Here is a 15,436-nt window from a genome sequence, read left to right as displayed (position 1 = left end):
GCCCGGCCAGCCTGAGCTGGCCAAGCCCGTGGCTCCCCGCCCCTCGCGCCCCCCCGCCCGGCCCCTACTCCTCGGGCCCCGCCCCTACCCGGCTGCTCCACCCATCCCTGCTGATTGGGCGCGAGTCGGGGTTCTCTGACTCCCAGCGGCTCACGAGGGAGCAGCGCCGAAGGATGGGAGGGTGGTCCCACTCCTCCACCCCGGATCTAGCCCCACTCCCAGTCCGGCAGAGGGAGGCTGGGGCGGTATTCTGGGGGTGCTGGCCTAGCCCTACGGCCACCCCTAAAGTTTATCAACTCCCTCCCCCAGTCCCTTGCCTTCTGTGCTTCCCACTCCCTCCTTCCCCGGGGACGCTCAGGCTCCGCGCTCCAGCTCTTTCGGCGGGATCAATAACCAAAGTGCTCCAGGAAGGCGACCCCGGCGAGACCCAGCAGAAAACAGGAGGTTGGCCTTGCTCGGGCGCTCGGCTGGTGGGGGGGGAGGCTGGAGGCAGGGCCTCAGGTCTGGGGTTCAGTGCCCCACCCCTGCCCCCAGACTCATACCGCCACCCGCATTCGAAGCGGGACCGAAGGCGCGTCCCGGCGATCCTGGGAGAGCAAGGCCTAGAATGTGGTAAATGACCCCGAGAGAGGCCAGGGGACTGACAGAGTGACCCGCACTCGCGGGGGGTTGAGAAAACACGTGCAGAGAGGGGCCAGGAGCCCAGAGGGTCGAGTGAGGCCGAGACTGTGGTGGGCAGCAAACGCCCGGTTCCCCCACGGCCTGGAGGCCCTCACGCGGGGCCCGCACCCTCAGACTTGCGAAGCAGATGGGCGTTTCCTTGTGCCAGCCTCACCCCGCTACTGTGGAGATGCCCCCCACCCCAGCCAGCCCTGGTCCCAGGTCCCACCTTCCCTGGAAAATCGAGGCGCGGAGGTCCGCGTGGCTAGAAGCCAGCTGGGCTGGGAAGCCAGGTGGTGGGGGTTCCTGTGCAGAGTGCTCGGCCCTCCGAGGCTTCCCCCAGCGCTTTCTGAGGAGCCCGTGCCCGCCTGAGTCTAGCTTCTGCCTTGCCAGCGCCGAGAGGCCGGGCCCTTCGTTCCCTTACTTTGACTCAGAAAGGGGCTCGAACAGAGATTGAGAGACCCCAGTGAAGATGTGTGTTCAACTTGTTTGTGGGCGGGAGCGCCGATGACCCTTCCCCTAAAGCGCCGCGATTGCAGACTTTGCTTCTCTTTTCTGGCTCGCATTCCCGGGTGAGCGAGGGTGCTTCGGTCTGTCTGGGGGGCTGATTGAGTGTTTGTGGGGGCAGGGCCCATGGTGTGCGTGTGTGGGGGTGGGGAGTGAGGTGAGAGGGTAAGTGACTGTGTCCGAGCTGAGCTGTTGCTGGTGCAGCCTCCATGATTTGGGTGAGCCAGTGTATGAATGTGTGTGTGTTACTGCCTTAGCGTGTGTCCAGTGTGCATGTATTTGTGTCCAGTCATAAATGTCCCCTGCAGAAGGCCAGGTGGACTGGATGCCCCAATTACTTAATTGGGTGGCTGATAATGAAGGGGTTGAGACCTAGGAAGAGGCGAGGGTAAAGAGTGCAGGGGAGGAGCACTGCTGCTACCTGCTAACAGAAAGGGGGGGGGGAGGAAGGAAGGAAGGAAAAAAACTTGGCCACTAGGTACTTTGGGTGGGGCAGAGGAGCACAGGCTGGTGGCCAGGATCCTGGACAGGCTGTGCAGAGGGAGAGCAGTCTGGACCAGCTGCGGGTGCTGCCAGTTGGTGGCACCTGGGGGGCTGGGAGAAAGGAAATTCATAGTAACAGGAGAACCTGGGGAGTATGACCCAACTGGACCTATCTTGGTTGGAAGGACCCTTGCAGTGCACACTAGAGGGGCCCAACTCCTCAGAGACCCCCACCCACACGGGCCAGCACGCCCTCCACCGCAAACCAGTGGGATGCTGGTCGCGGGATCCGGCCTCCGCTCTGCACCTCAGTCTTTCTCTTCTCTGGCCCTCTCTCTCAAGTTTACTTGTTTTTATTATTCAAGTAGGAAGCAGAAAGCAAAAACTTGACTGGAACCTTCCCGGCTCCCCAGCCCTCACTCTTCCCCTGCCACTTTCACGGCCAAGTTTGTGTTCAAAGAAAAAGGGAACGACACCTGCTGAGCCCTGCCGGGTTTTGTTTGTTCTTGCCCTTTAAATTTCAATTTCACAACATCTCAGTGCTCTCAGTGCCGGTAACTCCAGTCTCCCTCCAGCAAACTCATCTGAGGTCCAGGGATCAGTTTTCCAGCATCTGCACCCTCCTGGGTGATCCGGGCCAGTCTGTCTGGTGAGGCAGAATCCCACGGAGACAGGACCCAGGCACTTCGGGACTCTCCTTCCCTAGCTTCGGGGAGCCCTGCTGGGAGAACAGGAGGAGGGTTGGTTCTCCGGAGGTCCCACTCTTTCTCTTTCTCCAGCCCTTTATTTTTTTTTCCCCCTCACTTTCCCTCTTTGCGGGGTGGGATTTGGCGTCCCAAGGGCATTCGGGCGCTCTCCTCTCCGCAGGCCTAGCAGGTGGGTCCCCCTTCCTGGTGATTGTACCCATGACCAGCGAGTGAGGAACTCAGGGGTTCTGCATGCTGAAGCAGGGAACCTGTGCGGTGTGCTTGTGTGGATGTGGGCCAGGGGAGAGGGGGTTGGTGGTGTCAGATCTACTCACCCAGCCCGGGCTCTGGCCCAACGGAGATGCCTGCCAGGACATCCTAGCGCCTGGGTGGCCCACTGCCAAGCCAGTAGGCAGGTTGTGCGGGGCCACTGGGCTCCCACCCACATCCTTTTCTCTCTGGAGACTTTATCCTTCGGGTCTAGCTCCTGAGTGTGCTGGGTGAGGATCGCTGGGTGCGCCAGTACCTGAGTATGGCCACGTGGCAGCGAGATACAGGGTTGGCCTTGCTGAGTGTGTGCGCGCGCTCACATGTTGGGATGCCATTTGGCTCTGGGAGATCCTCTGGCCCCGGGGTAAGCTGGACACAGAGCTCCAGGGGTGCAGTCCGCCTGGCCAGAATTCACTAGGATCTGGGATTCCTCACCCCGCAGTGGGATCCGGGATTGGATGGCCTATGTGTCCTATATCCTATGTTTTCACTGCCAGTCTACACTCGCGGTCTCACAGTCATCTCAACCGGGGCAAGATCCCAGGGATCTGGAAAATCTCTGTGTCTCCCCTTTTTCATAAAGTGATTCAGGATCCTTAGCAGGGAGGCATGTGTGGGGGGACAGGCGGGAAGGGAGTCCCAGCCGATAGGGGGCAGGGCTATGGCCTAAACTTGCTTTCTCAGTGGCTCTGTCGCTGCCAGGGCTCCAGTGTAGACAAACTCCAGGTGTTGATCTGGCCCTTTTTGGGTCCCATAGGGCCTTAGCAGCTCATGGCCCAAGGTCCATCCCTGCTATCAGTGTCTGTCCTGGCCTCTGCTGGTCCTGGGGAATTAGTGGGCTTCTGCTTTGCAGGATGAGCAGGTCTGGTCACAAGGAACTGCCGCATCCTGGGCTGGAGTCCCATGATGCTCTGCCGTAAGGAGTTCCCCGGCCACATGGTGGTCCTGGTCCTCCACTCAGCTGCAGGAGTGGGGAGACCGTCAGTCAGGAAAGAGCTCCACCAACCCACCTCTGCACAGATACTCCTTAGGACTAGGTCTCTAGAGGGTTTCCCCCAAATGGCCTGAGTTAGGGTAAGAGGCTGTCCTCTCTCAGGTGTTGCCTTGCTTGGCACCTTGCTTAACTGCTGTCTCCAATTCTTGCCACTCATTCCCCTGGTGTGGACTTGATTCAGTCTCCCTGGTGTGGAGGGAGGTTTCCCCTGGTGTGGAGATTCAGGGACTCTCCAGGCCCTTCCCATCCACCTTCACCAGGCCTTCTAGCAGCTCAGCAAATGAGACTGACTTCCTAAGCCTGAGTCCTTGTGAGAGCTAGGTCCCCAGCACCTAGGGGTAAATAGTTCTCCTACCCTCACCCTGCTGGGCAGCAGGTCCTCTAGGATCAGAAGTGTGCCACCCATCCTGGGCTCTAGGGGAGCCAACATGTGCATATGGCTGGGTGGGAGTTGGGGCCTAGGTTCCCCCACATGCTACCCGTATCTCACAGTCAAGCCCTTTGGTCCTTCACTGACAGTGATCCTGCAGCTCTGGCTGGAGCCTTCAGTATCGCCTTCTGGTCCTCAGAACCTGAAATACTGGAGTTCCCATTCTGTGTCTGGTTATTCTCCCTTCTTCTGTATCCTTACAGTGCTCTGGCAAGCACGTCAGACCAGCCCTCCAGGCCTGGAGCCCTGGCCCCAGATCAGCCCTGCTCCTTCTGGTGCCTCTTCCCTCTGCTGAGGCTCATGGTAGAAGCCTGGGTTGAGCTTGCAGCCTTTGCAGGTGCCTTCCCCAGCTGGCTTCCTTCCTGTACTCCTCCTTGGCCTCTCTGTCTCTACCTCCCTACTCCCCTCTCTCAGCCCCGTGCTTCTCCCCGGTCCTTTCCCTAAGGCCTAGAAACTCAGGAGGTCCGGGTTCCTCTGCCTTGCCTGATCCTTTTTTTTTGTCTGGGTCTCCTGTCTTTCTTCTTTCTGGTTTTGGGGTCCCATATAAGGGTCCCTGGGAGATGCTGGGTGGCATTCTTCTGGCCCCCCACTATTACTGCTGGGATGGGTTTCTCCTGCAGCTAAAGGGAGTTAGGGGTTTGGGTGAACAGGGAAGGACACTCCTTGAAGATTCGGCTGGGGAGCACAAGACCAGGCTGGCAGAAAAAAAAAAAAAAATCCATGCATCACTTCCTCCCCTGACCCTACATGCACCCCTATGTGCCTGGGAGCCAGATCTCTGTACTGGCACTTCAGAGGGTACCTATTGTCCCCCTGTCTGGTAGGAAGGGATTGGCATTTTAAAAGGAGCTAGGGTGCTGTTGGAGTTTTTGTTTTGTTTTGTTTTTTACAATGAGCATTGTTATTTTTGTAAAAGACAGTACAATGTGTTCATTTCTAAGAAGAGTAATGGTGCTAAAACCCAAGCAGGGGTGCTCTAATGGTGAGACACCTGTTCCTGGGGTTGGTGGGAGAGGTGCTGGGGCAGAGTGAGGCTCCTCAGATCCCAGTGTTTAGGTCCCTCCTAGGTAGCTAACCACCTGCAGGCTCAGGAACTGCAAGTCAGTCACTTACTAATTTCAGGCAATACAAGATGCCCGAGGCCTGTCTTTGCGGGATGCCAGTGTTGCCCTCTGAGGATTCTGCAGGGAACAGGACGTTCTGGGCCCTAGTGGTGCCCACCATGAGGGCAGAGGTCAGCTCTTTGAGCAGAGCAGGGAACCCAAGTTAGCTGGGCTAGGGTGGGCTGGTACAGGGTGAGATGGGGGAGGCACCAGCTGCGGCACCACCTTTTGGCCTCTCAAGGCAACACTCCCCTGCTTTGTTTTGCCCCCTCTTCTTAGGCAAGGATCCCAGGCGGGCTTTCCGAGCTGTAGGGCTGTCAAGATCTGCCAGTGCCAAGTCTGGTACAATCTGCTGGTGCCTTTCTTGAGCCTGTGAGTCCTGAGGCCTATGGGGAGAGCTGCCCAGGGGAGGCTATGGGTCTAGTTTGTAAAGAGGGCCACACTGGGGTGACAGCTGCAAGCAGGGCAGGGCTGACAATATTTTCCAGGTACCAACCACCCAGTGGCTACCAGTAGGCAACTCCTGCCTTGCCTCTGACTTTGGACCAGTGCCAGGAAGGCTTACAGGAGGGGGCAAAGGATTTCTCAACTTGCCATGTATTAAATCACCTGAGTAACTTAGAAAAAAAATCAGCAGTGCTGGGCTGCAGACCAAATAGCTTCAGTTTAGGTCTAATGACTTCAAATCAGGTCCCCAGTGGGTTTCTGATAGTTAAGAGGCTTCTAGGTGAAGGAATTTTTGTATTGGACTAAGGGTAGGGGAAGAAGGCATTGCTGGATGAAAGCCAGGAGCTTTCACCCAGGTCTTGGGTGGTCAGTATGTGGTAATCCAGGGAATGAGATATGGTTATTTCAGCCAGGCTTTTGGGTGGGTGGGGGAGGAGGGAAGCCAGCAGAGGCCTGGAAGGTGGGAGCAGGTTGGCAGTGGGAGGATCAGAGAGGGTGAACAGGCCTGGTCAGGATACAACTGGACCCAACTCAAAGGTGTCCAACCTGATCTGAAAAGCTCCCTTCACCCACAGGACTCGGGATTCTCTTGAGGAGAGGAGATGGCTGGCGGGGCAGGGCTGGAGGTAGAGTCAGCCGCTAGCGCAGGAATGGGTGCCCCCAGGTTCTAGGACAGGGACTTGGTGTGAAGGGTGGGGGGACTCCTAATTTGGTGATCTTCTCACCTGCTTTCCTCCAGACAGATTTCCCCCAAAGCTTTCTTGGCTTCCTGTTCCTCTTCCTGGTAGTGCCCTGTGAATCTTCTAACTTCCCTCTCTCTCCTTTGGTGATTTGCCACCGCATCCTTCTTCTGTCTCCTTTCTCCTTCTGGTTCTCCAGCCTTCCTCCCTTCCCTGCGCGGTCTTTCCCACCCAGCCCCTCAGCCTCCGTGGCTGTTTCCATCCTCTCTCCCTCTGACTCCCCTTGCTGGCTCCTACATTCCCCATTTCCCATCAGCCCTCTCCGCGCTGGGGCAGAAGCACCCTCTTTTATTTGTCTTTCTTAGGACATTACCATCCCATCCAGGTGCAGAGTTTAAACCAACGAAAAGACTTGAAAGAATCTTCTAAACATTTTCCTTCTTTCTTAACAAACAAAATTCACTCACCCCTACCGCAGTCTGATTTTATCTGGATCATTCTTTAAATCAATCAGCGTTTTATTTGTTTTCTGGCGAGAGATACAGGCCTAAGTGCCCCCAAAAGGTGCTGCATTGTCATGAAATAGTCGTGACAACCCTTAGGGTGGGACTTGGTTGCTTCGTTGTGCAGAGGAGGAAACAGACCAAGGTCACAAACCTGGTCTGTGTGGCTTGACACCCAGGTGCCAGGTCCCAAGGTGCTACTAAGGCAAAAATCTCTTCCCCTTCCCTCCCACTTCACTCTGAGAACTGGGCTGCCCCCCCACACTCAGCGATGGATTCCACCAGCCTGGCACTACTTGGCGGTTCCTCGCACAGACACTGGGGTGGGGACTTTCAGATTGAGTGACGCGGTACCTTGGCACGTTCAAGGGGGAGCTGTGGCCTCTCCAGAAACCAAAAGAAACCTGGACTGTGAGGATGCAGACTTTCAAAGAGCAGAACCTGAGTTTACCGTGGCTGGGTTCACTATGTGTTGTTTTGCTTTTGTTGTTTTGGTAACAGCTTTATTGAGCTATAACGTACATATCCTACAATTCACACACTGTAGAATTCAAAAGTTTTTAGTATTTTCACCGACATACTAAAATATGTAGCCTATGTCCAGATGTACAGTGCAGCCATCAGCACAGTACATTTTAGGACATTTTCATCACCTCAAAAGGAAATCCGTACCCTTTAGCGATCACCCAACTTTCCACCCCAACCTCAGCCCCAAGCAACCTAACCAACCACTTTGTTTGTATAGATTTGCCTATTCTGGATTTTTCATATAAATGGAATCATACAATAAGTGGCCTTTGCACCTGGCTTCTTTCACTTAGCATAATATTTCAAGGTTCATTCATGTTATAGCATATATGAGTACTTTATTCCTTTCATGGCTGATTAACATTCCATTGTATGGGTTATACCACATTTGCTTATCCATTCACTATTAATAGACATTTGGGTGGTTTCTACCTTATCTGTGTGGGAGTGTGGGTGTACCCCTAGTTTGGGGTGCTCCACTCGCAGCTCAGAAGAGGTAGGAAGTTTTCTGGGGGCAGCTGGAGGAGCATGGTGAGGCTCAGGGATAGGGCACACACTGGCTATTTGTCCCCAGCTAATAGGTCACCTTCTAGAAGCCCCCTTTCCACTCCTGTCCAGTGAGGAGGAGACGGTTGGACTGGGAGGTTTGTAGGAATTAGAGGCTCTGTGGTAAAAATTCAGTGCCCTGATTCTTGGCTAGGTTGGGTTAGAATCCTGGTTCTACCACTACCTACTTGCTAATAGGTTGCTTAACCTCTCTGTGCCTCAGCATCCTCACCCATTAAATGGGGATAATGTTAGTACCAAACTCCCAGAGTTGTTTTGAGGAGTAGGTTAATCTGTGTGGAGCACTTTATCTAATACCCGGCCCTCAATGGGTGCTAGAGGGAGGTAAATTTAAGCTTTTATCATTTAGGGCTTAGAGCCAGAGCTCACAGGTAGCACTAGTTCATCCCCCTTTCCCTTCCACCTGGATGGATGAAAGAATGAAAAGGTTAGCCATGGCCCAAGGGACAGGGAAAGGTTGTCTGGCCTGGGGGTTGCGAATCCAGATTCCAGGCCCTCAACTCCAGCTGCCTAAGTGGAGTGGGGGTGGGGGTGCAGGAGAAATGCTTTTCACTGCCAAAGCCTCTGGATAGCTAATCAGCTGCTCTCATCCAACCTCGTGTTTCTTGAAAGCAAACACCGAGCTCCGTAAAGACAGTGGGCGGTGCAGCCGAGACTTGAACCCTGCTTTCAGTCATCCAATGGCCTGGACACTGCTGAGTTTTCCGTGTTTAAAATGCCACTCATGCTTCCACCCCCAAGCCAGATTTTCCCTTCCCTGTTGGGGAACCCCAGCCAGCCCATGGTCCTTCCCAAGGTGTAGGTCCATGGCTTGGGAGTGGAAGGAATGGCAACTCAAGCCCCAGAAGGATCTACTTCCCGCAGCCTGGGGACAGGGGGTTCCCCACAGGCAGTGTCCTGGCCTCCCACCTTTCCCAGGCATTTCCCCCCAGGCCTGGCCAGGAGAGAGCCAGAGCGGCTCCTTGGGCCGCCTTTGGGGAGTGGCCTGGAGGCCAGCAATGGTGGCTTTTATATCGTTTCATGCCTTTTGAATTTTGGGGTGTTGCAATTCAAATGAATCTAGTAAAATAATTTTTTAAATGTTGTTAGAATAAGTTTGAAGAGGCGTTTTGTTCTGATGCCTGCATCAAGGGCAGATGCTCATTTGTTCTTCCCCTGCTTTGTGCCTCAGAAAAGCTTGCCCACAGCGACTTACCCTGTAGACTTGGTTCCTTCTTCTCTTTGCTATGCTTGCTGTCACACTGCACATTCAGGGTCACCAACTACCCCAGTCCCAAGTCCCCAGTGCCAGGGAACTCGCTAGTCTTGAATCTTGTTGTCCTAAGAAAGGTCATTTGCCATCAGCATCACCCGAAGGTGGATTCCAGACTAAGCTGGGGAAAGGGAAGCCAGGAAGCATGATGTCTGGCACCCCTTCAGTGGTTACCCTGGCTCTGGGGACTCCCCTGCTTCTCCACCCAAAGAAGCTTCCTTGCTCTCTGGGTCAGATTGGTCCAGATTGGAGCATCTTCTGCCCCTCCACTATGTGGCCAGGCACCTGCTGCCATGCAAACAGGGAGTTAACTGGGGATGATTGTGGGGGTGAGCCTGTAGGAAGGAATTCTCCATCTTCTGATCTTGAGAAAGGACTTCAGAAGTGGAAGGGCAAGAAGCTGTGTGGTAGCCTATGTTGGGTGACTGTTGTGCCTTTGTTGGAATGCTGGGAAGGCCCTGAGCACTAGCCAAGGTCCCCTCCAGATAGTCCCTTAGGGAGCCTATTCCATTACCCCCAAGATGTTGTCAAGAATTTATACCTACTGGGAACTATTCTCTGGGAGCTGCTGCACTCTTTGGAACATCCTTCTTCCAACAAATATTTATTGAGCTACTACTATATTCTGAATAGGATGCCAGGCACTAGGAGACACTTGTGAACCAAACAGACTTAAATCCCCACAGTCAGAGAGCCTACATTACTGGAGACAGCTAACATCTTCTTGGATAGTGAAACCCAAAATGGAGTCATGGCAGGGAACCTCTGAAGTTGATCCTGAGGTGCCACTCCACCTCTGATGGTTTGGAAGAGATACACAGACCACCTGGTGCCTAAGCACAGGTTTGTTTTGGTGGCTAGAAAATGGCCCCTGAAAATAACTTCCATTAAAGAGGTGTTTTCCTGCAGCCTCAGTGATTCTGTAATAAAGAAAAATCTAAGAAAGGAAACACATTTTTTCCTGTTCAGTTGGCTGGGGAAAAAAAAAAAAAAAAAGCAAAACAAACATACAAACAAAAAACCCCCGGAACATGCAGACCCATGCCTTAGGTGTGTGTTTTTTTGGGGGGTGGGGGTGGGGGGCTTTTGTTTGTAAGTGTGTTTGTTGAGCACTAATTTCACTAACTTAAAAAATTGTTTTTTGATGTTTTTATTTTTGAGACCGAGAAAGCATAAGCTGGGGAGGGGCAGAGAGAGAGGGAGACAGGAAGAGAAGCGGGCTCCACGCTGTCAACAGGGAGCCCGATGCGGGGGCTGGGACTCACCAGCGATATCAGGACCTGAGCTGAAGTCAGACGTTCAACTGACTGAGCCACCCAGCGCCCCAGTAATTTCATTAACTTTTAATTTAAATTTTAATTTTGTTTTAAAAAAGGGAAACATTCATCTGAGGGGGGAAAAAATTCTAACCAGCACAAAGGATTATAAAATGACAAGTAGGTGTCTTTCCAGATCCTCAGCCCCATCACAGAGGCCCCAATTTCTTGCCGCATGTCGGACATCCCCGCTCCCGTCTAAAAACAGGAATGAAGTCACCACTGTCCTCTGTTCTCCCGCCTGCCCTTTCCGCCGTCACCCTAGGCGCTTGCTCCTTGGTAGCCCGACTCCGCTTACCCCTTCTGCGCCCTCCTTGCTTGCCAGCCTCGTGTGAAAGTGTCCGCTTCCCCAACAGCCTCGCCAACTTAGTATGTTACCTACAATTTTGATCTCTGTGGGTCTGATAGGTTTCTTAAAGAAACGAATTAAAGTGAGGGGAAACAAGAGAAAGAAAAAGGAAAGGAAAGAATGTTTGCAACTCGAGACTGCTAGTTTGGGTCCCAGGGCGTGTACGTGGGTTGCAGCGAGGCCGGGCGGTCTGAGCCCGTGCACCGGATAGCACCGCACGCGAAGGCCGCACCCTTCAAAGCCTGCAGAACGGTGAGAGGCGGCGGGGGTCAGTGGGAATTAGCGCGCCGGGCCCGGGCGAAGGATCGCTGCGGGGCGAGAGTTCGGACTGGATTAGCGGGTTCAAAAGCAGGTCAGGGAGAGCTAAAGGAGGCGACGGGGTCCGCGAGAGGTCAAGGTCCTTGGTAGCAGCGGGCCGCGCGAGGGGACAGCAGCAGGGGGATTGCGATCGCGGGGAGGCTGGACCGAGTTCCGAGCGCGTGGATGGGTTCGGCAGGCTCTGGAGCGAGGGCCGTCTGTTCTGGCGGCCGTGGCGTTGAGACACCTCCGCTTCTGGGCCTCAGCCACGCGAAAGGAGGGGACAGCGACGTGAGCCCCGAAACGAGTCCGAGGCAATTTCAATGGATAAAGAGAACAAGTGCCCGAGCTCCCGACGCGCGTGCGTGCGCCTGTGTGTCTGAGGAACAAGGCTTACCTACTTTTCTTGTAGGTTTGAATCCCATTCCCTTTTCTTTATTTATATATATGTTTTTTTTTTTTGTTTTCTTTCTGGCAAGGAACACCTCTTCGGCAAAAAATAATTCAACAGACTGCCCCGGACATTGAGAAGGAATTTGTTTTGCCAAGGGCTTGTCCCTCTCGCTTCCCGAGGCAGACATCTGCGGCCTGCGCCGTGGGGCAATAGGGGAGCGTCACACCGTTGGTGTAAACATACTCACGACCCACCCTTCACACGTCTCGGAGTCCTGTACGTGTGTGGAGGGAGAGCTGGAAGCACAGCCCTTCCCCGAAAGAAGTGAGCGCTGGGGGAGTGTGTGTCACTCTGTGAGCCCCTGACCCGACGAATTTTAGGAGAACAAGAATGTATTGCTTGAGCTCGTTCTCCCCTCACCTCCCCCTGATACTCGTGGAGAACTTGGGAGTTCGGAGATATGCCAAGTGGGCTCGCCAGTCTGAAATCCTGGCCTTGGTAGATGACCCCCAAGCCCCAATAAACGGACAGACGACGGATAGCGCTCAACGGCACTAAGTGGAGGTGGCCCCCACCCTGGTCGCCGTCTCTAGTGGCCTTGATGATGCTTGGTCGTTCCTTCCCCTGGGAGCTGCCTCTCGCCTTCCCTTCCCCGGGGGCGAGGCCGCCGCCTGGAGAGATGGAGGCGGGAGGCTCAGGCCGGCGTCCAGGTCTTCGCGAAAGCCCGCCCCTTGGGATTGGGTCCTGCTGATTTTCCGCGGAGAACCCTCTTTAGAGTCTGCTCCTCTGGGGCAAATATTGCAAATGCTTGGGGAGACGGTGGTGGTGAAGGCAGTGCAGGAGGTAGTGGTGATGAGAGCGGTGTGTGCGTGTGTGTGTGTGTGTGTGTGTGTGGCGTTGGCAGAAAGGGAAAGAGAGGGAAGAAGGAGGCCGGGGAGAGGGGAACAGAAGCAGTGAAAGCAGGGTGCCAGGAGCCCGGGAGGGAAAGCCGGGTCAGGGAGAGGGGGCGGGAGAGTGGGAAGGGGCGGGGCCGGAAATGGGGAGGCCAAGCGCGACCCAAACAAAGCGCCGCAGGGTCTCCACCGAGAGTGATCTGCCTTTCCCGCAATTTCCCTGGATTCCCTCGATTCCCTCGCTTTGGTCAGCAGGGCGGCTGGGCTCGGTGGGGACGTGCAGGTTGCTAATGGGGAAGGTAGTCTAAAGGGATGGATCGCTGGAGAAATACACTCACTCAACCCACGAACGGGCAATCGGCTCCGCTCAGCCGGACCCGAGTCGCGGGTGCGGAGAAGATGGGTAGTGGGCGACCCTTCGCGGGTCCCTTTCGTACCGGTTCGTCCAGGTTCACTCGGTGGTCGTGGCTTTATTCTAAAAGACCCTGGGACTCCTGTTCCCAGCTCCCAGCCCCCACTGGCAGGTCTAGGTGCCAGAGTCCCTCCGTTAGAAATGCGGTCCTCTTGCTGAAAATAACTTGTCTCAGTTTTTAAATCGTATTGACAATATTGAGGCTCTTTTTAACGCCGCTTCCAGCCTTTGCACACTAGTCATACAGTCAGAACAATAATAGAATTGAAAGAAGGAAAAAATCCTGGGGCCCAAACCTAAATTCACCACTTTCTCTTCTTAAAAAAAGACGAAAAATATAATCACTCAGACTTATTTTCGGTGCACACTTGAATTGCATCGTTTCAGTCATGGTGAACATGCAGTTTTGTATTCTGCAGTTTCCATTTGCCTCACCTAAATATTTGCCGTGTGCTATGATCCTCATACGTACTTTTCAACGGCCGAGAGATATTTTGTTAGTGTAATTTACTTTAGCTGTTCAATTGTTAAATAGTCCGCCGTGTCCAGTTTTTCAGCATTAAAATGATGCTCAAACAAAAATCTTCAAATACATCGTTTGCTCCTTTGGGGAGCAAATTATTTGGGGAGGATTATTTCATTAGGATCCTTACTGGCTCAACAGGGTAGGGACATTTTCATTGCTCTTAATATCGCGCCAAACTGCCTTAAAGCATTTTCCCCACACCCTAAGCCTCTGCTGAAACGGGTCTCCGGAACAAGAGTTACCGCGCAAAGTGCTGAGCCCTCTAGGGAGAGGGAAGGTGAGACAATGGAAGCCTTGTGAAGGTGGGGGAAGGCGTGGGGTTGGTGGGGTGGAGTGGTGAGGTTGGGGTTAGGGGAGAGGAGGACGGAGGTTCCTTCCCCGGCTTGGAGAAAGGTAAGACCTTCCAGTGGAGGGGAGGACCCGACAACCTCAGGCTGAAGTATGTTAGGTAGACACTAAGGGAAGGACACAGGGACCTTCATGTGCTGGGTATCTGGAGAGCTTTGTGGGTTTGGAGGGGCACGCAGTGGCTTATACTTTGCGAAGTGTCCAGCGAGGGTGGCGAAATCGGGAACCGAAATTGGAAACCGACAATCTCCTCGTGGGGCATTCGGACGATTTTAAACTGTTGCTATATTAATAGAGGCGTAATTACATAATCATTATTGTTTGAAGTTGTGTTTTGTTGAAAAGGAGGTTGCGTTCCCTTTAAAAAATACCAATTGTCCTTTAAGAAACAATTCCTTACCTTAGCTACAGTAGTGCACGTATCTTAAAAGCAATACATATTTTATTATTTTCCATAATGAGAATATATTCATGCGTTTTGTGGTTAAAAATTATAAGTTAACACAGACTCACTGTAAAATAATCAGGCTGAGATGTATAGAAGTTCTTCTCTTAATCCTCCCTTCGTAAGTAGCGCAGCTGATAGTTACAGCGTTGCATGTGCTATGTGTTTTTCAACAACGGTTTACACTATTCCTGCTACTCTGCAAATTGCCATTGGAAAACAGATTTAACAAGAGGCCACCACATTCTTACATATCAGTGGATGTCGCTCTATCTCAGTTTTGATAGCTGTCTAGATAGCATTATATGGATGTTCCATTTTTCTCTATTTCATAAATTACATAAATAATATGTGAATAAATTTTATATCACAGAACAACTCAGACAATACCAAACATAAAAATAAAACACGAAACAGTGTGTTTGTCTGGTTTCCCCTCTTCATGCCTGCCTCCACTCTTATCCCACCTGATGCCTCAGAAGTTTGAGGTCAGAAATTTGGCTTTTGTTCCTCTAGACAACAACTCCAGTCTTTAAAAGAATCGCTTTATTTGTTCTCTTTAGCCTGCACGCTCGCTCCCATTCCCGCCCCCCTCAGTAAGGAACCACTGAGTTGTGCTTAGTGTGTATGTCTGTGTTATGCTTTCTCACAAAATATGCATTGTTTTGTGTGTGTGCTTTTCACTCATGCACATTGGGTTTTATATTTCATTTTGTTTTTTAAACGTTACTTTAAAAAGTGTAGTGTTAAAGAATTTTAAATTTATGGAAAAGTTACAAGAACAGTACAGAGAACTTCAGTAAACCTGTTTCTGAGCTGCATTTGCTTTATCGTTCTCTTTCTCTATGTATTTATTAAATTATGGTTATTGAAGCACTTGAGAATAAATGGCAGACATCATGCCCAGAGAAAGAAGTCCTTTACTTACGTGACCACAGTGCAATGACCAAAATCAGGACATTTAACAACATTGGTAACAGTGCTGTTATATAATCTTCAGATTGTATTCAAAATTTGCCAATTGTGCCAATAAGATCCTTTATCATTTTTTTTCTAGTCTAGGATCTAACCCAGTATCACTCATTGTATTTAGTTTTCCACTTCCTGTTAGTTTCCATTAGCTGGAAACAGTTCATCAACTTTTCTTTGCTTTTTTGAAACATAGACATTTCTTGAAGAATATGAGCCAGTTGTTTTATATGTATTATGCTTTCTTGCTTTATTTTAAGCAATCTGAAACTTAAAGAAAAATTGTCAGGTATAAAGAACTCACCCTGCCCCGGACCCAAGTGAGCATAAATTGCTGACCTATGCCTTCTTTTCTGTTTCCAACAAGTAAGGACATT

This window comes from Panthera uncia (assembly GCF_023721935.1).
Source record: "Panthera uncia isolate 11264 chromosome A3 unlocalized genomic scaffold, Puncia_PCG_1.0 HiC_scaffold_11, whole genome shotgun sequence".
NCBI lineage: Eukaryota > Metazoa > Chordata > Mammalia > Carnivora > Felidae > Panthera > Panthera uncia.
The sequence above is the reverse complement of the archived record's forward strand: the minus strand, read 5'-3'. Positions refer to the sequence as shown.